The sequence below is a fragment of the Carassius auratus genome, chromosome 32, assembly GCF_003368295.1.
Source record: "Carassius auratus strain Wakin chromosome 32, ASM336829v1, whole genome shotgun sequence".
NCBI lineage: Eukaryota > Metazoa > Chordata > Actinopteri > Cypriniformes > Cyprinidae > Carassius > Carassius auratus.
The window spans coordinates 6,031,977-6,053,564 of NC_039274.1; the positions used below are offsets into that span (position 1 = coordinate 6,031,977).

General features: G+C 38.9%; 1 long non-coding RNA gene across 1 annotated transcript; it reads right to left on the minus strand.

Moving 5' to 3' along the window:
* Window positions 1–14,128: 14,128 nt before the first annotated feature.
* On the minus strand, window positions 14,129–19,895 carry LOC113052476 (uncharacterized). The gene is made up of 5 exons (XR_003277035.1): window positions 19,723–19,895; window positions 18,766–19,441; window positions 17,603–17,716; window positions 14,755–14,789; window positions 14,129–14,640 (listed from the first exon to the last, which is right to left on the minus strand). It is a non-coding gene; the product is annotated as an uncharacterized LOC113052476 (long non-coding RNA).
* Between the last annotated feature and the right edge of the window lie 1,693 nt (window positions 19,896–21,588).

Consider the following 21,588-nt stretch of genomic DNA (forward strand, 5'->3'; position numbering starts at 1 on the left):
TGACACAAACTGTCTCCATTTGTGAGCTGGACTGCGAATCCACTGTAGCATGATCATCGAATTTGTCCACATGTGAACTTGTTGGAGCTCCATATTCAGAGGCTTTAGCAAGTTGTTTTCTAGTCTCACTTCAATCACTGCTCCCAATACGATGCAGTGGCTACCCTGGTCTTTGAAGCAATGAGGCATGTAGTCTTTCTTCCATCCTCAGCTATGCCACAGACATATCACCCTGCAGCCCAAGACTGGTTTCCCACCGAAGCAAAGCAGGGTTGAGCCTGGTCAGTACCTGGATGGGAGACCTCCTGGGAAAACTATGTTGCTGTTGGAAGAGGTGTTAGTGAGGCCAGAAGGGGGTGCTCACCCTGAGGTCTGTGTGGGTCCTAACACCCCAGTATTGTGATGTGGACACTATACTGTCAAAAAAAGCACTGTCATTCAGATGAGACATTAAACCAAGGTCCTGACTCTCTGTGGTCATCAAAAATCCCATGGCACTTCTCGTAAAGAGTAGGGGTAGAATCCCGGTGTCATGGCCAAATTGCCCCCTGGCCTTTGTCAATCATGGCCTCCTAATAATCCTCAACCAATTGATTGGCTATATGACTCTCTAAACTCTCCACCAGCTGGTATGTGGTGAGCGCACAGGTGCCAGTGTCCTGTGGCTGCCGTTGCATCATCCAAGTGGATCCTGCACACTGGTTGTGATTGAGGAGAGACCCCCCCCCCCCCCCACATGATTGTAAAAGCCCTTTGGGAGTACCACAATACACAATAAAGTGCTGTGACGGTAGTTATGGAGGACAGGAGACAAATGCAAGTACAAGGAAGTTTATTGATAGTATGATGATGATGGAAGGCCGGAGAGTGACGCAGGAACCACAATGGCAGCACAGACTGGTGAGTTGAGACGTAGAGTGCGCTGACGACGATGACAGTGGTGATAATCCAATGGTGGTGAGTGTATTCCGAGCGTGAAGACAGGATCCGACAGAACGGCGACAAAGCAAGGCAGGAACAACACGAACACAACATCAAACACCAGGATCTACAAACAACGATCAGACAAACAGGAGACGAAAGACAGGGCATTATATAGTCTGATAGAACGAGCCACAGGAAACAATCAACATGACGTAACATGACTACAGCTGGAGACGGTGCATTCATGAACCGTGACAAGTGCTATATAAATGCATCATTCATTCATTCATTCATGTGTTACTGGTGTCTCTGGCGCAAGTTCATTCATCAGTGTCTTCCATTTCTCCTTCAATGCAGGATAGTTTGTTGTCCATTTGCAAAAGTCCAAGCCAGCTGTGGACATAATCTGTTTGGAACTAACAGTTGTGGAGTAGGCATCTTCAACATCACTTGCACTTGCTGCAAGGAGAAATGGGCTTTGGAATACTCCAAACACAACCCTTGTCATCCATAGCACACACAGCTTCTCACCTGTGTCTTCATGGGGCGGTGCAGTGAGCCAGAGGAATAGCCCCACACCTCTTTCCTTCTCAGCAAGAGAAATCTGCAAGAACGCCTTTTTGATATCTGCTGTAAATACAATCGCATGCAGTCTGAATTTATTAATATGCTGAGCAGATCTGGATTCAGGTTAGGTCCAGTAAGTAGACAGTCATGTGATGAGGCATCAAACACTACTCTGAGCTTTGTTGTTACCTTGTCTTCAAGGAGAACAGCATGAAGAGGCACGTAGTATTTCACAGCGGTTTGTGATCACTCAACCTCTACCATGTCTTTGATGATGCCTCCTCAAGGGAATCATTTACAAGTTCATTATATTGGGGACTGCAACCTTCTGTTGAAGCACTCCAATCTTTTGTTGGCAATTCTATAGTTATCTGGGAGTTCTGGCTTGTCATGTCACCATGGCAGCTCAACTTTAAATCATCTGTCTTTGTATTGAGTTGGCTTTTCAAACTTGTGAAGAGCCTCCTCTACCTCTGGATTGTCTGTCTGCTTCGTGGCGATTCCAAGAGACTATTTCCTAGAAGGTTTTCAGACGATCTGAAACCAGTGTGTCTTCAGTATCTTCTACAGCTACACTGGACATTCCATAACTTCTATTCATCACTGGTTCCTCTCTGTCAACTGCACTGGAAAGTACAGTCCAGATGTCATCTGAAATCATCTGCAGAAGAAAAGGGTAATTTTCACGTTAATAAGCAGGTCTTTTCTTCCAAACTGATTCTGCAGCATCGAAATTACTGTCTGTTCACATAATTCCCGCTATTGCCTTTGAAGCAGCACCAGTTAAATAATCTTTAAAGGGGGGGTGAAATGCTCGTTTTCACTCAATATCCTGCTAATCTTGAGTACCTATAGAGTAGTACTGCATCCTTCATAACTCCAAAAAGTCTGTGGGCGGAGCTAAAGAATCACGAGCGCGAGTAAGCTTTTGCGTTGAGAGCGTTTGGAAGCTGTGACATTACCGTGAGCAGTGCTTTAAGTGGCCCAAAAGAGGTGCCGGTACTCTATTATAGCCTATTTTATTAACCGGTGGGGGGGGGGGGGGGTGTCTGTGGTCTTGGGTGACGGGATGGGGGGCTTATGATATTAGACTTCGTAGCCTATAATAAAAGATAATGAATTTCAAACCTTAACAAAACACATTTTTATTCAAAGATCAACCGTCTGTCATTAATCCTTAGTCTGGAACAAGAAACAGCAACATTAAAATCGTGAACTCAAATGTCATTGTAAAAAAAAAAAATAAAAAAAAATAATGACTGTTGTAACAGTGCGTAAATCAGACCTTTCTGTAACACTTAACGTTAATAAGCTTAAACGAAAATAACGAAATATTTTTGTAGTGGAGTATTTTTTGTACATAGTGCCGCGAACTGTCAATCACTCCTGTACGCGTGCATCACGGTCCTCCTCGCAGCTGCAGCAACTTGCGCTCTCTTCATCAAGCTTTAAAACAAAAAGGGGACAAAAATATCATATTGTCTTTGTGCATAGGCTATAGATTAATTAGATAAATGAATATCTAAATTTGTGCCTAGCCGCCTACGGTATTTTTTTAGAATTTAGAAAAAAGATGCTGCAGCCAATGAGCAGCCAGCGGGGGCTGCAGGACAACTCAACCTCCGCAGACAGTTTTTAATGTTTATCAGACAATAAATACTCAAGATTTTGCTTTAGTATAATTTTCGGGACAATTAGGTCCAGATTCGGGAGTTGGGACAACAGTTTAGATTTCGGGGCTGTCCCGAATTTTTCGGGACGTCTGGTCACCCTACCTGAAAGAGCTGCATTACTTCATTAGCTTGAGTCTGACCTGCAGTGATATCATTCAGACTTGGTGAGGTATCAGTCAGCGAGTTTCACCCACCTTCTCTGGCCACATTGAGTTGTTGACACTTAACAGTGGGAAAAGCAACACATGCGCTATTTTCTTGTATAACTTGAGGATGAATGGGTAATTTGGAAATGAACTTTCTGCTCTCGGTGGGATGAATTATAAAGTTTGCATTAGATCGGCAGTGCAGGTAAAAGATTAAATCCTTTATTAAAACAGATGTCCAAATGAGCGTACCAGTACACTAAAAGCACATTCTGGGCGCACGGAGAGGTGGCGGTACGCTCAAGAGGTGGCGGTACGCTCAAGAGGTGGCGGTACGCTCAAGAGCTATATTTGGAAGGGGCGGTTATGAGTACCGGTGCATACCGGCCCACTTAAAGCACTGACCGTGAGGAAAAAAACATCCAAAACAAACCATGGCTAACAGTCAGATTCAGCGTATATTTATGATCCAGAATCAGATCCCGAGGCTGAAATCGAACAAGAGCAGCGGCGGCAACAACGTCTCTATGTGGTATGTATTGAAACTGTATATATTTGCTTAGCGGTTTTGTAAAATGACTAAGTTCCACTTTATGTTGTCTTTTTTTTTTTTTTTAAGGTGTACATGTGGAAAGTGCAGTTTGATGACAACATCGCATGTTGTTTACTTGGTGTGCTTAAGCGCCGATAGCTAAGTTAACAACACAGAGATATTTGAAGCAGTTTTACTCACCGCATGCGGTTCCAACACACGATCGTGACCCTTTTTCGTTGGGACTGCATTATCGTTAAGAAATAAACGATATGCAAATCCGGCGTCAAACTGGGCCTTGTTTGTAAAACAAGCATCTTCGAAATGCAGGGCACAAACAAAAACACTTGCACAACTCCGTTGATGCTTTGTAAAAATAAACTCCATCTACTGGTCCCTTAATGCTGGTTTTTTTTGGTAATCTGTGCAGGGTTGTCTTGCCCTGGCAACCAAAAACACACTTCTTTTGTGACATTTCGCGATGCTCTCGCTCTGATCAATGAATTGCTCTGCTCTACGGGCGCGCTCGCGCTCTTCCTGGAGAAGTGCCATTAGGACCCATATAAGGAAATTCCGCTCCATTTAACGTCACACAGACCCATACTCGAAAAAAACTTTCCGAAACTTGTGACAAACCGTACAACTTAATTTTTGAAACTTTGTCCATGTTTAGCATGGGAATCCAACTCTTTAACAGTGTAAAAAAACTCAGTATGCATGAAATAGCATTTTAGGAAGGGTGCGTTGAGGGACTCCCGCGCCACCAAGACGTGAGCTGCCGGACCCGCGTTCCGGATGGGAACCGCACCCGTATACACGGCCGACGGGCCAGGATGCCGGGCCGTCCATCCCCTACCAGCGCCGCGGCCAACGAGAGAGACGCGGCCGCTAGGAGAAGCCGCCGCCCCTCGCGCCCCGGACCAAGGAGGGGAGCGCGTGCGGCCGCCGGACTCCGCCCCTTGCCTGGACCCTTCCTTGATGAACACTGCCCGACCTACACAAATCCCGCAGCACAACGAGGACACCAGATTCCCTGTTATTTTGGACACTTTCCCCCTTTTGGCCACTTTTATTCCCTTTGTTTTATGATTTCTGTTAATAAAAGCCTCTCCGAGGCCTGACGCCACGCCCACTGTGTCTGTCTTGTGCTCCTCCCGTGACAGTATGTATGGACTTATCTAACTCTGGGGGATACTGTGAATAAGCTTAAGTCCCAAAAAGTCGGAGTGTTCCCTTGGTCAGTGACACAAATTAGCTTTTTGACAGTTTCAAAAAATTGTGTTTTATGTCAGAATTTTATAATTTTAATCCTGGTTCAACAATGTAAAATCCAGAAATTCTCTTTATATTTGGCTCTCTATATATACTTTAAAAAAAAAAAAATGATGCTCTTCCGGACAAAAATTTGGAATCAAGATTTTTTTTTTAGGTTTCTTTAAGGAGTCTATTATGCTTACAAATGCTGCACTCATTTGATCAAAAATAAAGTAAAATCAATAATATTGTGAAATATTATTACAGTTTTCTATTTGAATATATTTTAAAAAGTCTTTTATTCCGACGTTTATTTATGGCACCGTTTCATGCTCATCCTCATGTCCTGTTATCACGCCCTGCACACCCACCGTCTTCTGACAGCTCATTCATCAGTTTTGAAACTTCTAGGGATTTGGGACACAGTCTAAAGGGAAAATGAATGCCAGAAATTAATAACTTACAGTGCTTTTTCTGAAAGAGCACATACAAGGAAAATAAACCATTTACATGTTCTGATGAATCCACAGAAGAGACAAGGGTCTTCGGTGAAACCTGTTGCAACAGTGAAAGGCTATCAACTATACCACTGCCTTGTTAAATAGGGGGGTATTTGTTAAATGTTTGTGTCTATTTGAAACTGGAGAGTTCCTTGTGATTCTTTAAAAGAAAAGGTCATGACATTTGTATTGGTACCCCATACTCAGAATTGGTGCTCTGCATTTAACCCCTCCCAGTGCACACACAGCAGTGAGAAGTGAACACACACCTGGAGCAGTGGGCAACTATAGATCCAGCACCCGGGGAGCAACTGGGGGTTCAGTGCCTTGCTCAAGGGCACTTCAGCCATGTGTATTGAGGGTGGAAGAGAGCACTGTTTGTTCACTCCCTCCACCTATAACTCCTGCCAGCACCGAGACTCAAACCTGTGACCTTTGGGTTACAAGTCCAACTCTCTAACCATTAGGCCACAGCTGCCACTAAAGATGTTACAGATACAGACGTTACAAACCTGAAACTGATCACAATGAGACCAACAGGACTGATCTATTAGTTCTCAGCATTACATTCAATTGTAAAAAGAACAGTTTCAAATTTACACATTTATAATGATTTGATGAAAGGGATTGGGCCTGACCGTTCTGTTTGACCTCTTGTTAACTTGAAAAATGGCATAAACTTTAAAGCAAACAATCAAAGATCAGACAGGCTAGCACCTGTGTCTGATATAACCAGACAGTCTACCTTCAGCCTTGTGTGTGACGTTACCATGAACACTCCTCACAAGTTTTCCATTGGTTTGTGTAAATGTGTGTCTGATTCTGAGTAAAGTCTGTATAGTCCGGAGAAGATAAACTCCAATGACCGCTTATTAAAGTAATTTGATAAGTTAAGAGGCTCGGTTCCATTCACACTTTATTTGTATTGCATTATCTAAATCATGGTGATTGACGACTTTATATGAGTCTTAATGGATAATCTGCCATCTGATGTCACTGTTTCACACTATATTGCTTTAAGGGCCACATCACAAGGTTTCTGAGTATCATTTCAGCTGGTCTGGAGAGCTTAGTGGCATTAACAGAAAATCACAGTAAAATAATACTGTAACTTATTCCTGTGATGACAAAGCTTAATTTTTAGGAAGCATAACTCTAGTCATGTACTGTATGTACTGTATATAAATGTAAAAATAATGACTAAAAAGTAGTTTAAATATGCAATAATACATCTTTAAACTGCATTTTAATATTCCATCTTTATTACAATAATAATATGGCTCATTGATATAGATGTCTGATGGACTGCCCTGAGCCGAATACTTGTGAAAGCTTCAAAAGAAGGTGCCCACACTGTACTTTCGCATGATAAAACGTACAATAAACTATCATGAAGTGTTTTATTTTTTTTTATGGTAATGGTAATCTATGACATATTTCATCTATAATTTCCTTGTGCGCTCCCACACCTGCACGAATGAGGTTATTAAAACGTCTGCCATAATAATCTCTGGATAGTGTTGAGCATTTCAAGTTCCATGTGGAGCCTGTGTGACTCAAGCAGAGATCTTACTGTACCAAAGTGACAGTTTTATGGTGATTCAAACACACATGTACACACTCATACACTCATGTCTCCTTCATTTCTCTGCACAACACATTTATGTCCCTCAAAGGATAAAAGAAGCAGACTGCTAATGTATTCTGTGAAGTATGCACTATTGGTTTAAGTACTAGCCAAACTTATATTTCAATCATAATCCAAATTCAACATGAAGTATATTTGCTGTTATCCCAGTAGGTTTAATTTAATATATTTTAAAGCTATAGTTCTGCTGATAGACCTGCTGGACACACTGAATAACATCAACTCTTGCCCTACATAACTGTTAGCCATGTGTGATGGTCATTTCTTACGCTGTTACAGAATTGACTATTACTCATCAGACCTTCATCTCTAATGGGATTCAGTTTGGCCATCACGCCAGCATTTCTTAGAAGCTTGTGCCACATCACCACCCCCTGGCCTATCTTGCCAAGCCCCACCCCTGTCCCTCAGAGACTCTTAGGGACAGACCTTAAGGTCTTACGTGCACTGGCTCAACTGCTGAACCATCATGCAAAAAAAACTTCAGTATTCGTGTTTGTGTACCCATTTTTTATGTGCTCCTATAACGCAATAGAACTGATGTTTCATAACATGCAAATAAGACCCTTGACAGTCATTATTCTAGACCGAACTCTCCTGACATGACAGTTTTTTAATATGATTTTTCGTTGGTAGTTTTTTGTGGCTGGGTGCTGTTATTGTGCAATGGCCCAGTCCCTTGGTAGTGCTGATAGTGGGCTCAGGATATTGATATAGTGAGGCAGAGAGACAGAGGTGGGATCCAAAAATGAGGAATAAATTGTATATTGTGTTCAGGTGGAGCTCATACAGTTTTTTACAGTCAGGATTTTGAACTTGATCAAACAATGTGAACGAAGACCAAGGTCCAGACCCATGGCTTGGTCAGCAAACAGCTTATCTAAACTGTAACTGGACTCAGGACATGTTAACTTTTTATGCCCGTACACTACGTGACCTTCAAAGCTGTCAGACTGCTGTTCTGGCTGTCTTCACATTTCACACTGCAGGACTTGGAGACAGGTCAAGATATTTAACCTAACCTGCATGCACTTCTCTCAGCACTGATTTGCCTTCAATTTTGGGCTTTTTTGACAATCTCCGTTAAGAAACTCCCCCAACCAAAAAAAAAGACAATATCTGAAAATATCTGCATATGTTTTGATTAAAGTTATTACTGAAATAATTTTTTTTTTTTTTGTACGTTCCTCTTTGGTTTTATGTATTCTGATGGAATATATTCAGGCACTTGTTTTCAGGTTCAGTGACATTTGCCAACACCATATGCAGTAAATGGAGCATCATTTGGCTTGTACACCACATTTCCTTAATTTTTCATTTTATTTGGTTTATTAATCTTTCAAACAATTTAACCATTTGGCTTTTGTTAAGTAAAATGCAGGTATAGTTCACCAGTAGGCTCTTCACCTAACAGACGAGCATACATCTGCATTCATTCATTCATTCAGTGATTTACACAGCTTATCTGGTCATATGAAGGGTTTCAGTAGGGAAAAGGTTATTTTATTTTAGTCAGTCACTTCACGCTGTTAATGGGGCCAACATGTCATCAAATGTTGCAATGTAAAAGCCTTGGGTAGGCGAAAGGGTCTCATCAGACCCCTGTGATTGCAAATGCTGTCCTTGCTGCTTTGCTGACTTTACAAGGTTTTTAGTTTTTTTTTTTTTTTTTCGCTTGTAAGCTTGCTTCCAGAGTGACGTATATTAATGTCTAATGACCTAGAATAACTAAGCGTTAGACCATATTTACTTCAATACAAGTAATTATTTTGGTTGAGTCAAAGCTGAGAAAAATTAGGTTGAAAAAAAAATGATCATTTAAATAATAAATAAAAGTAAATTTCATTAAGTCAAGGTACGATTTGGATGTGCCTTGATGTGCCTCATCTCAGTAAGCTATTGTATTGATCACCTTAAAGTATCATAAAGACTTCATGATACTTTTATAGTGTATTGCATCCTGTTTGGAGCTAGAAAGCTTTAGTCCCATTGTAATTATGAAAACAATTAGCAGTATGGTCTTCAGAATTTCTCCTTAGTGTTCTTGCATATGATGAGTTTGGATGATGTTTAAATAATCACAGGGTTTTCTCTCTTTTTTTTGTGGTGAGCTAATCCATTAAGGAAACCTGGGACACATCTTGAAAACACAGGGGAACAGAAGGTGAGATGCTGTGCTGGATTTAGTGCAGCAGTGACTCCATTAACTTCAGGTGCTCGTCCTTCACGTGCTGCCAGCAGACCTGCGCTTTCAAATGGCATTTAAAAAAAAAAAGGTACAAAATATTTCTGTACCTTTGGCATTTAAATACTAAAAATCCAGCTAAATCCCGGAAGGCCAGTCTAGAAGAGTATCAGTTGATTAGCTTTATCAGACACATACTGGTGATATATTATCACAATCAAACTTTGAGTTTGAGATTCAGGAACAAACTGCAGGGGAAAAGAGAGATAAAGACGCAGGTAAAAGAATGTCCTTTGTGTTTAAAGTCCACAGAACAATCTCAGTCCCTGTTAGGTTCAGTGACCTAGTTTTACAGCTCACTGACTTCCATATCTTATCCAGAGAGAGCAAAAATGAGAGATATTCATGAAAACATCCATGAGGATTAACAGGTGTCGCTCGTGCAAAGCTGAATGTGGTGCCATGACCTCTTAATATGATTTCATTTGATCATGTTTATGAAACCTGTCAAACAAATGTCAAAAATGTGTATTTAAATCTGATATACGGTGTGAGATTTAGTAATGAGAAATGTTCCTGGTGTAGCAGGTATACAACCTGATTCAGCTGACTCAGATTGGGAATTCTTTTCTTGTAAAAGGGTGAGACAGGAAATGATGTTGTGTTACCACAAGTACATTCTGTTGCTGCAGAGTCATGACACTGGATTTGATTTCACACTTTGAATCCAACCTCAATATATCCCACACATACCACACCCAGTATAGCTCTGTGCATGTTCAAGTGGCTGAAAGGTAATGTAAGCCAGGAATTGGGATTTATAAACATCTTCTGTAAATCACATCGTGGGACTTTTTTTCCTGTGAAACCATGTGTCATCTTTACCACCACAACTAGTTGACAGAGATGTGATGGGCCTTTTAGAGACGGTTGTTGAGTGCATGTTAATGTGCATGCATGTGTGCATGTGCGTGTGTGTGTGTGTGAGAGAGAAAGAGAGAGAGAGAGAGAGATAGAGGTAGTGTATGAGCGACAGGGCTAATTATGAAAGGAGACAGTCTGAGGGTGTCTGTGTGCAGAGAAGGAAAAACATGTAGGACAAAAACAAATAGAAAGCTCAAACATACATACTGGCAAAATACAAGAACAAACAACGCTAAACATAAGCTAAACAAAATGTCTTCTCCCATTTAAACAGTTTTTAAATGTTTGAAAATGATTGAGGAGTGCTATTTGTCAGTATTATCCTAATCTTTTGAAGAGTCTTGAACAAATAATCCTGGAATGTGGATGTCTGTGTTTCTGTGCATATGCTTCTGCATGTCTGTGATGGTAACATCTAACTTTAACATTTTATTCTTGGTTGTTAGAATCAATGCAATAACAGAAACACTTATTATCACTTAGTATCAAAATGCATAATATTACAATAAATGTGCACTTTTTTGGCCACCTTAAGTGATAGTATACATTCAAGGTCAGGTTTATCATTGCAATTGTATTAACATTTTATTATTATTTTTTAGAAACATTCTATAGAGACAAAATGCACAGGTGAGTTTGGAGTTCTTGGATTAATTGCATGTCTTGTTTCCATTAGGAGATATTTTCCAGAGGTTTCTCTTATCATTGGGGTTTAGTGCTAGTGGTGGGGGGTGAAGACACGATGGGCTTAGTTCTTAGAAACCAATCATTTTCATTCTCAGATCCCAGTCAAGGCTGCCAATCTTCCCGGAAGGATACTCATGCTGTTTTTACTTTGCAAACAGAAAACAGCATAAATACGTAACTTGTATGAGGTGGATCATGATCTGGATCATGATTAATGGATGAACTTGGTTTGATTTGGTTTGATTACCGTTTCTTTGGAACGGTAACTCTACTCTAAAATAAATTCTCTTAAAGAGCTCAGACAAACATTCTGAAAGTTTTGTGTTTTGTTTTGTTCTCTATCCACATTAATCACGCAAGGCTGACGTGCTGCGTCATGTACCGGAATGGCTTTCACGTACAACAGAGACCAGAAGTGAGAGATTGTGGATACTTTTCTTAGAAAAAGACGTATTCGCTACAAGAGGCCTTTATTCATCCCCCGGATCCATGTGAGGCACGTTTTATTATGGATGTGTGCACTTTATTTGATGACTTGTGGACTGTTCAACTGCAACACCCACTGATTGCAATGTCAGTAATATAACAACTGGATTCGTCTGAAAGAAGAAAGTCATGATGTACACCTAGGATGCCTCAAGGGTTAGCAAAACACAAGCTAATTTACATTTTTGGGTGCACTTACCCTTTAAGTTTCTTGATTAGGGCAAGAATTCAGGCATGAACATTTTCCTGCTATACTCACTCACAAAATAAAATAAATATCTGGACAGGAAATGTTAATTTCAGTTTAAACAATTTTATAAGTTTACCTTTATATTTGTTTAAAACTTCCGCTGAGAAAAAAATAAATAATGCAATATGCAAAACAGTTGTCCTAGCAAAAACACGAACACTGCAGCAATATTACAGTATAGAGCAAATGTTCAACAGTAGGCAAACTAAACGAATCAGCTTGACTTAAATGACTGTCCTTTCCAATCATCACTCTGTAGTCTCTGGTTTAAAATACACTTGATGCCAGAGTTCAGCAGAGCCCAAAACATTCCATTGCATTTAGAACTAATGACTATGATTATGATAATGATGATATTACTGTTTTTTGCTAATATTATTTTATAAGCAGAAAAAAATATTTAAAGTTCCATCGTGCCAAAGCTGACAGATCACAGCAGGACTTCATAAACGGACTGAGAGGTGTAATGATTCTTCTTTTTTCTTGTTTTGAGGAACAGCTTCACTGCTGAGTGATTAAAGACTTCCTCTGCTAACATCGCTTTGCCAAATTCTCCAAAAGGGAAAACATGATTATATATTTAAAGCTTTGGGGAATATTATAGGCACATCTGGCCTCACTGAGCATGTCTGTGTACTGTCTTTATCATCTTCAATTAAGCCTTGGCCCGATCAAAGACCGCTTTCACTGATCAGAAACAATGCATTCAGCTTTGTCCAACAGTGTTAGGAAAGAACTAGTTATGGCCAACTGTAATACAAGGCTAAGAATAGAGTTCACATTTGTCAATGATTTATTGTACTTGCAAACAACCAACCAGATAGGAGCGAGAGAGAGAAAGAGGGAGGTCCTTGATAAAAACTAAATTACAAAACTGCAGATCTTTACATCATTTGTTACCCTTGCCATTCAGGCTGGTGATCATATTCCCACTCTATTGGAATCTTAACATCAAATATCCACTTCTCTGATGCAGATGAAGGTTTACTTTTGTGGATCTCCCAGCATGTTTTTACGTACAGTATGTACAATGTACCTCAAAAGTGTTGGGACATCGAGTCACAGCATCTGCAAACTATTAACTACGGACATGTTGCACTAAGTGTGTGTACAAGGTGTCCAGTATAGCAATTATTTTAGCATACGAAATGTTAACAAACTTGTTTTAATGAAATGTTTTGCCTGAAAAGTATGCTATCTTTAAAAGAAATGCCACTTGGTTTGATACCTTATCATTTAATCAATAAAACTGGTACATTTTTAAACGTGACTTAAGTATCCAAATAACTTTTTTTTTGGCCACTGTGTGTGTTTCCCTGCCAAGATAATTGTGCTTTCAATTTCTGCTCTTAAGTTTTCCACTTGCTCAGACAACACTGCGCCCTAGTGGTTTCAAAACAACTTAAGAAGTTCTGTACACCATTATACATTACCTTGAATTTTTATTCCATGAAGTTGTAATCAATCACTAAAGCAATTGAATGTTTAAAGGTTGAAGATTCAATGTGTGGTTGGATTCTAGCTTAAAGCAAGTGGCTTCACGCCAAGGGATATTTGATTAGATGACTCATATGATAATGGCAGTCAATGACACTTTGTGTTGGTGTGCATGCTCCTGTGTTCTTAGAGTACAGTTTGTTCATTGGTGAGTAAATCTCCGGCTAAAGTGTAAATCATGACTAATGCTGTAGTTAAACAGTGTGCAAATGACGGGAAAAGGCTTTGACAGGAAGTCAAGGGGGTTGGTTCATCATCTCACCTAATGACAGACTGACAGAACAGGATGACATTACAATCAAAAACAATAAGTGGCAATGATTACTTGGTGTACTCAAACAAGACGTTGTGTGTGTGTGTTAAAGTCATTGACCTGAATAAGTGTTAAAGGTGCACAGCTTAAAATCGCTCAAAATACAAAAACAATATCACTTAAAATACAAAAATGTCTCTTAAAGAAAGTGTTTTAAGTGACGCATCATATGGACGCATGAGTGTCACTGCAGAAGTTGTGCTGAAGAATATTGCACACAAGCAATAAAGAGTCACTGATATCTGATTAATGTGTTTCACGCTGTCTCTACACTGAGTTAAAATAATTCCCTCAATCCCTCATCAGTCTGAGATGCACGCTGATGCTGAAATTTCAACACATTTCATCAGTTAGTGTCTCCACTGATGCAACCATGGCCCAATAAGCTCTGTTACTGGAGGAGGAGAGAGACACCCAGTGTCCAAGGTGAGAAAAACACACACTGACTCAACCAGAACTTTCTGCGAGCATACTTTAAATGTATATAGTCTTGTGCTGAAATAAAAGAAAAGCTTACAAGAGAGAAATAAGGCTTTATTTGTGCATGTGTTGTCCTTTGATATAATATCCATTTCATACAAAAATCATAAATACTATATATACATTTGATGAACCTATGAAAAATCAGTGAAAATTTTAAGCATAGTCTGTAAGTGCTGCAGCTACAAGTAAAGAGCTTTGTAAATCCAGTCTCATTTATGGTATGATACAAAATATAAATAACACAGTTGACATAAAAAGCACACGGCATAAATGTGCAGAACCATCTGAAGTTGTACAAGGAAAATTACAATAAGAATGTGAAATTCAAATGAAGAAGTGCAATGTGTATTTACTTTTAAATGTTTGAAAGTTCTGTGTATCAAATGCCACCCATATTGTATCCTCTGGCGCAGACTCTGCTGTTTAATTGTGCAGCAGGGTGCAGGGCTACAGGAGTATGTAAATGTTTCTGAGTGCTTCATGAGTTCACTTGATTAGCTGCTGCTAGAAGTGATGCAAATAAAGAGTTCGGCCTCTGTACCAGGTCCTGTGGACGATCAAACTCAAGCACCTGGAAGAAAACATGAAATTAGTCTGATACTGAGTACTTCAAATATGCTATTATATATTTATATCATATGTGTTGATTGCAATGTCAATTTTTATATTAGAAGCAGTGGATTACTTTGTATGCAGTCACTCTCCAAAACCGTGTTGATTCTGAGGGCGAAAAATTAACAATGTGAACTTAATTTAATCTAGTTCATTCAACAAAAAAGTGTGTATTGTCAGCTTTATTTAAAAACTATTTGTTCAGCCAACATAACATTGTTGCATAAAAGTAACAGATTAATAAAACCAATACAGACTTGCATCTCTGAGGATTTTGCAGTGTATTATGGGTAATTGTTGTTCTGTCACCCTCTTGCAGAAGTTTAGCACCATTAGATAGGTACATGATTAATAAATAGCCAAGTTTAGGGCAATTAACTTGTTCTGATATATTACAGAATAGAATAGAATAGAATAGAATAGAACAGAACAAAGCAAGCAAACAAATAAGCAAACAATTTGAAATCTAACATTGCATTTTAAATATGTGTCTAATGTATTTGATAAATTGAAATTAAAAGAAGGTATATATATATATATATATATATATATATATATATATATATATATATATATGTTGAGTTAAGTCGAGCAGCTGCACTCTGATTTATTGATTCAATGATACGGACTTATTAAATCATAAATAAAGGGGGTGCCATTTCTAAAATGGTATTATTTAAGTTTTTTTGTCATCATTAATTGAATTTTTCATCTACAATTAACTCAATTGTTGTTTGTGGACTCTACTAAAGTTTGTTAAGTTTACTTAAATTTCTTTTGTAAAATGAACTAAATTATTAAAAACATTGTCCAAAACATTGCAAATTAGTTGGGCTGACACTATTAAATTAAGCTGTGCCCAATCATAGTAAATAAGTTGAATCAACCTTAATAAATTAAATTGACCCAACGTAAGTACATTAAATTTGAATAACAGAACTGCATAATGCTGAAATAAAGCAACTTAAAGGGTTAGTTCACCCAAAAATTAAAATTATGTCATTAATCACTCGCCCTCATGTCGTTCCAAACCATTGAGACCTTCGTTCATCTTCAGAACACAGTTTAAGATATTTTAGATTTAGTCCGGGAGCTCTCAGTCCCTCCATTGAAGCTGTGTGCACGGTATACTGTCCATGTCCAGAAAGGTAAGAAAAACATCATCAAAGTAGTCCATGTGACATCAGAGGGTCAGTTAGAATTTTTTTAAAGAGAATGAGTCAATCGTTTGTTCGTTATCTGGCTCGGCTTGGTGTTCATCTTCAGTTCTCTCTTCACAGCAATTCAGTCGGTGTACTGTTTGAGTACATGAATTACTCCGGGATATTCGTTTGGTTTAACTCAGAGGGAGTGTCAGCCCCATTAAAAAAACAGCTTCAGTCATTTGTGGATTAATGCGTATTGGAGACGTGAACCGGTTAAAACAATTCAGTTCAATTTGATGAATTGGTTCAAAAAGATCCGGTTACAATGAGTGATTCGTTCGCGAACCGGATATCACTAAACTGCAGTGAACTCGCTCACAACATGACACGAAAGAGAAGACAATGATGAATAAAGTAGTAGTTTTTGCTATTTTTGGACCAAAATGTATTTTCGATGCTTCAAAAAATTCTAACTGACCCTCTGATGTCGCATGGACTAATTTGATGATGTTTTTCTTACCTTTCTGGACATGGACAGTATACCGTACACACAGCTTCAATGGAGGGACTGAGAGCTCTCGGACTAAATCTAAAATATCTTAAACTGTGTTCTGAAGATAAACGGAGGTCTCATGGGTTTGGAATAACATGAGGTTATTAATGACATCATTTTAAAGGGGGGGTGAAATGCTCATTTTCACTCAATATCTTGTTAATCTTGAGTACCTATAGAGTAGTATTGCATCCTTCATAACTCCAAAAAGTCTTTAGTTTTATTATATTCATAAGAGAAAGATAGTCTGTACCGATTTTTCCCGGAAAAACACGACCGACTGGAGGAGTGACGTGTGGGCGGAGCTAAAGAATCACAAGCACGAGTAGGCTTTTGTGTTGAGAGCGTTTGGAAGCTGTGACAGCTGTGAAGGCTGAAACTGAACGAGAGCAGCAGCAGCAAGGACTCGCTCCGAGCGGGGCTCGAACCCGGGTCTCCGGCATGGGAGGGGACGCACTAACAAGGAGGATATTTTAAGCAGTTTTACTTACCGCCTGTGGTTCCAACACACAATCGTGACCCTTTTTCGTTGGGATTGCATCATCCTTAAGAAATAAACGATACGCAAATCCGTCGTCCAACTGGGCCTTGTGAACAAGCATCTTCGAAATGCAGGTAACAAACAAAAACACTTGCACAACTCCGTTGATGCTCTGTAAAAATAAACTCCATCCACTGGTCCCTTGATGCTGTTTTTTCTTTGGTAATCTGTGCAGGGTTGTCTTGCCCTGGCAACCAAAAACACACTCCTTTTGTGACATTTTGCGACGCTCTCGCTCTGATCAGTGATTGTCTGTGCTCAGCCTCTCAGTGCTCTGCTATACGGGAGCGCACGCTCTTCCGGCAGAAGTGCCCTAGGACCCATATAAGGAAATTCCGCTCCATCTAACGTCACACAGAGCCATACTCGAAAAAAACTTTCAGAAACTTGTGACAAACCGGAAGGAGTATTTTTGGAACAGAAATACTCCTTCAAACCTACAACTTAATTTTTGAAACTTTGTCCATGTTTAGCATGGGAATCCAACTCTTTAACAGTGTAAAAAAACTCAGTATGCATGAAATAGCATTTCACCCCCCCTTTAATATTTGGGTGAACTAACCCTTTAATCGTGTGGAAATCCTTTCCATTGTTTTTTTTATGTTTGTTCAAAGAGGTATTTTTTTTAGTGTAAGAGCTAGGAATATTTTCGAGGGTATTCTGTGTGTGTTTGTGTTCTTACTATTGAATTGCGAAGCAGTGCTCTGGCCATACACATGAGCTGCCGCTCTCCGACAGAGAAATACTCTCCATTCTCCACTACTGGAGAGTGCAACTTCTCCGGCATCTTAGCAATCTGCAAGAAAGAGAAAGAGAAAGAAGGGTGTGGATGATTTAACACCTGAATGCCTGAGTGTGTCTTTTCTATTCTATGACTATTATATTCTGTTGCTGTTTCTCTATTCTTTTTCATGTTACCATGTGAAAGTGTGAAAGGCACTGAGAGGAATTTAAGCAGATGTTACGTCTATGTTTCATCACTATAGTGCAGCTCACACTAACATGCCCACTCTTATATTGTGACTTTCCTTTGCTCTCTCAATAAATTATATCCTCACATAAAAAGCTAGATTAACTTGATGATGTTTGAGCTGCCCTTAAAAGAAACTATGATTGTTGAAATCACAATGAAATCATTTCTGGTCACCAGAAAAGCAGACTTTATTATAATGAGTGAGTGGAGTAGAAGTGCCAATTGATCAAATGGTATTGATGTAATGTATTGATCATCAAGTTTGAAACTTCTGAAGCTTATAGCTACTGTTTAAGAAGTGAGCATCCAAGCTGTTTTCTACTGTGTAAAACATGTATTGCTTGTAGGTCTTTTCTAAAGCCAGCCAGAGCTCCTCATCTTTGTAGCTGTTAAAGGGCTCCAGATTATACAGTACCTTTATGAAGTAACCACACAAACAAACACATTAGTCTCCGTGAAATTTGGATCAATAATTCTTATTTTTTATGGAATGATGCAGTGTTTATTAAAATTATTCATCTGTGCAATTCATTACTTTTTTTAAAACCATTAAAATAAAATTTGTAGCTTGAAAAGATATACCAGTATATAGGTTTTTTTTTTCTCATTCAGATAGTTGCCCAGGCTACATTTCTCATTTTCATTCAAATAACTACAATTAAACTGAAATAAAAACAATGATATAGACATACTTTTAAAAACCTAGACATTTAAATTGAAAAACTAAAAACAATTTCAACAGTTTGATAAAAACATTAGTACACTCTAAAAGGTTAAAAAGCTATCACTGAGGTGGTACCCTTCCAAAAGGAACAACTTTGTAACATATTTGTTATTTTGAAAGGGTACTGCCCCATTGACAGCTTTTGTACCTTTTTTTCTGAGAGTAACACTGCTCTTCTCTGATGAGGTGTATACTGGAGCGAGGGCTGGGCAAAAAAGTTGTCCAATATCCAGATAAGTTTCAATCGCTCTCGTCCAGCAACCATGTCACTCACATGAAAAGGTCAGAGAAATTAGCAAACAACAACAATCCAAATAAATTCCAGATGGACAAAATCAAGCGCTATCTTTTTTCATCTGAGAAGCCATTTTACTTTGATATACCTCAGTCACAATTTCTGGTTCATGCCAACTATAGTGACTATTTCTATATTGACCACAAAATTGACAAGATTACAATATACAAAAATTGTTAGAAAATTTTAGATTAAGGTTGTAATTGTAAAGATAATTGCTAATTTACTTTTCAAAATTGCAACTTTTTGTAATTGCAAATTAATAAGCTCACAATGGCTGTTGCCCGTTTCAGTTTCAAGTCATTTTCAGACAAAAACACAATTCATTGAGGTGATGCACTGGTGAAATGAGTACCTATTGTGAATAAAATAAAAAGTCGAGAGGTCACCTGACAGTGCTGATGAAGAGTACAGGATCCTGTGGTATGACAGAGAGTTGCGAAGATCTCTCAACCCCAGTTTGCAGATGTCCACATCACCTCGGCCGGCTTGGCCAAACGGAGCAATGCCACACCCAGAGGGGACTTCCCTGAATCAGAAAGAGAGGGTCAACGAATGAAATCAAGAGGAACAAATCTGGCAGAACATCCTCGTTCTTAAGACAAATGCCTTTACTGATATGCTCAAGCTGCTTTTTGCATCTTATGAAGGTAACAACATGTGCATATTTAAGTACATATCACAACTTGCCATTTCTGAATTTAATTCAGTATACACTATGTCAGTATTAACGTATGACAATAAGAAAATTAATCTTAAAATGAAAACATAAATTAAGCTTTGAATAAAACATAATATCCTCTCTCTCACCAGAGCCATTGGGTCCCACAATGCGACCTTTTCCCCTGGCTTAATGTTTATGTGGAGATTATTGAGGTCTATGGGCGTGTTGTCTCTGTATCGCATACTGTAGTTTTTAAAGGTAATGGCGCCCTCCTGTGGCCAGCCGGTGGTAATATGCGCGCCCTTGACACTTCGTGGACCCTCTGATACACAACTCTACAGAACACAAGCAAGCAGTGGTAACAAATCAAAACTATATTCTAAACTAAATATAAACTCATGATATACTTAAATAAACTTAATGTTTATGTCTCTTACCCTAATATACTCAAGCAGTCTCTCAACACTGGTAGACTTTGACTCCACCTCTCACCACAAACTAAAGGATCCCAGTCAACTCAATGACAGAAATGCAAAAAAAATAAAATAAATTGTGCTCAAACATCCACTTAAATTTGAAATCATAAAGACTTTCATTTGTTTAGACTACTGTTTTGGTTTAGCTGTGAGAGTTACCTGTATTGTGTAAGATATGGTCCAACAGCACTGGGTCTTTTTAGTGTCTCTCTCTGCAGGTTACATCATTACACCAGTAGATGGCAACAAACAGCTGTCTTTGGGTCATTGAAAAAAACAAAAAACCACTAAATCGGTTTTGTTTTTATTTGGGAGCAGAAACAGGCAAGTCGCAATTTCAGTTTCATTATTAACTAATTGTTTGTTGGCAAAATCAAACTGATAATCATGTTGTTGGTCTAAATGTTAACACTCATGCTTGCCTGCTATTGCTCAGGTATGCTGAATAATTACTGAGTCATTCTGGGATATGATTCATGAGGGTTAATGATGTTTCATATTCATTTTGGCAAGTACCACAACATGTTTCCCGGTGCTGTATGTCTTCCTAAAATATTTTCTAATTTAAATTAATACCTTAAAGGTATAGTTCACCCAAAAATTAAAATTCTGTCATTAATAACTCACCATCATGTCATTCAAAACCCATAAGACCTTCGATCTTATAAAGTTGTTATTTGTTTTCTTTGCACACAAAAAGTGTTCTTGTAGCTTCATAACATTACAGTTGAACTACGGTCACACAGGATATTTTAATGATGTCCTTACTACTTTCCTGGCCTTGAACACGTCAGTTGCGTTGCTGTTTATGCAGGCTCAGAAAGCTCTTGGATTTCATCCATAATTTCTAAATTTGAGTTCTGAAGATGAACGAAGGTCTGGGTTTGAAACGACATGAGGGTGAGTAATTATTGACAGAATTTTCATTTTTGGGTGAACTATACCTTTAATATATTTTCATAGATCCAAATCTATTGATTGTATAATTTTACCGTTCAATGTACTGCTTTCTTTTGTCATAGGCATGGATGGTGCTGAGTCCCTGTATGGTAGAGGTGATGAGAGAGATCCAGGGAGAACGACTCACATTCTCCATCCTCTTCTTCTGACAAATGCTCCTTTGGAAAACACTAGATCACAGAGAAAACCAACATGGTTTGCACATTCCATGGCATTAAAACCTGTTCAGTGGATCTGTGTTTGTAGCGTCTGTATTCTAATTCTGGATAAAAAAAAACAACAACACATCTTATGATTTTAAGGTGTAATGTTTATCCCTCACTATAGGATTGTAGCAAAGATGACCGTGAGAACTGCCACAGCGATCAGGAGGTATGGGAACACTACGCAGATTGTGAGAATGGTGAAAGTGACGATCAGACAGAACTGCAAAAAGTTCTCCATGATGAACGGCAAAACTGCATCAACCCCATCTTGGTCTTTACTGAAGCGGTTCACCAGGCGGCCAGCTGGAGTTGTGTCAAAGAAACTCATTGAGCTGCCAAGGATCTGACGAAAAGTACAGTCAAATGGTAT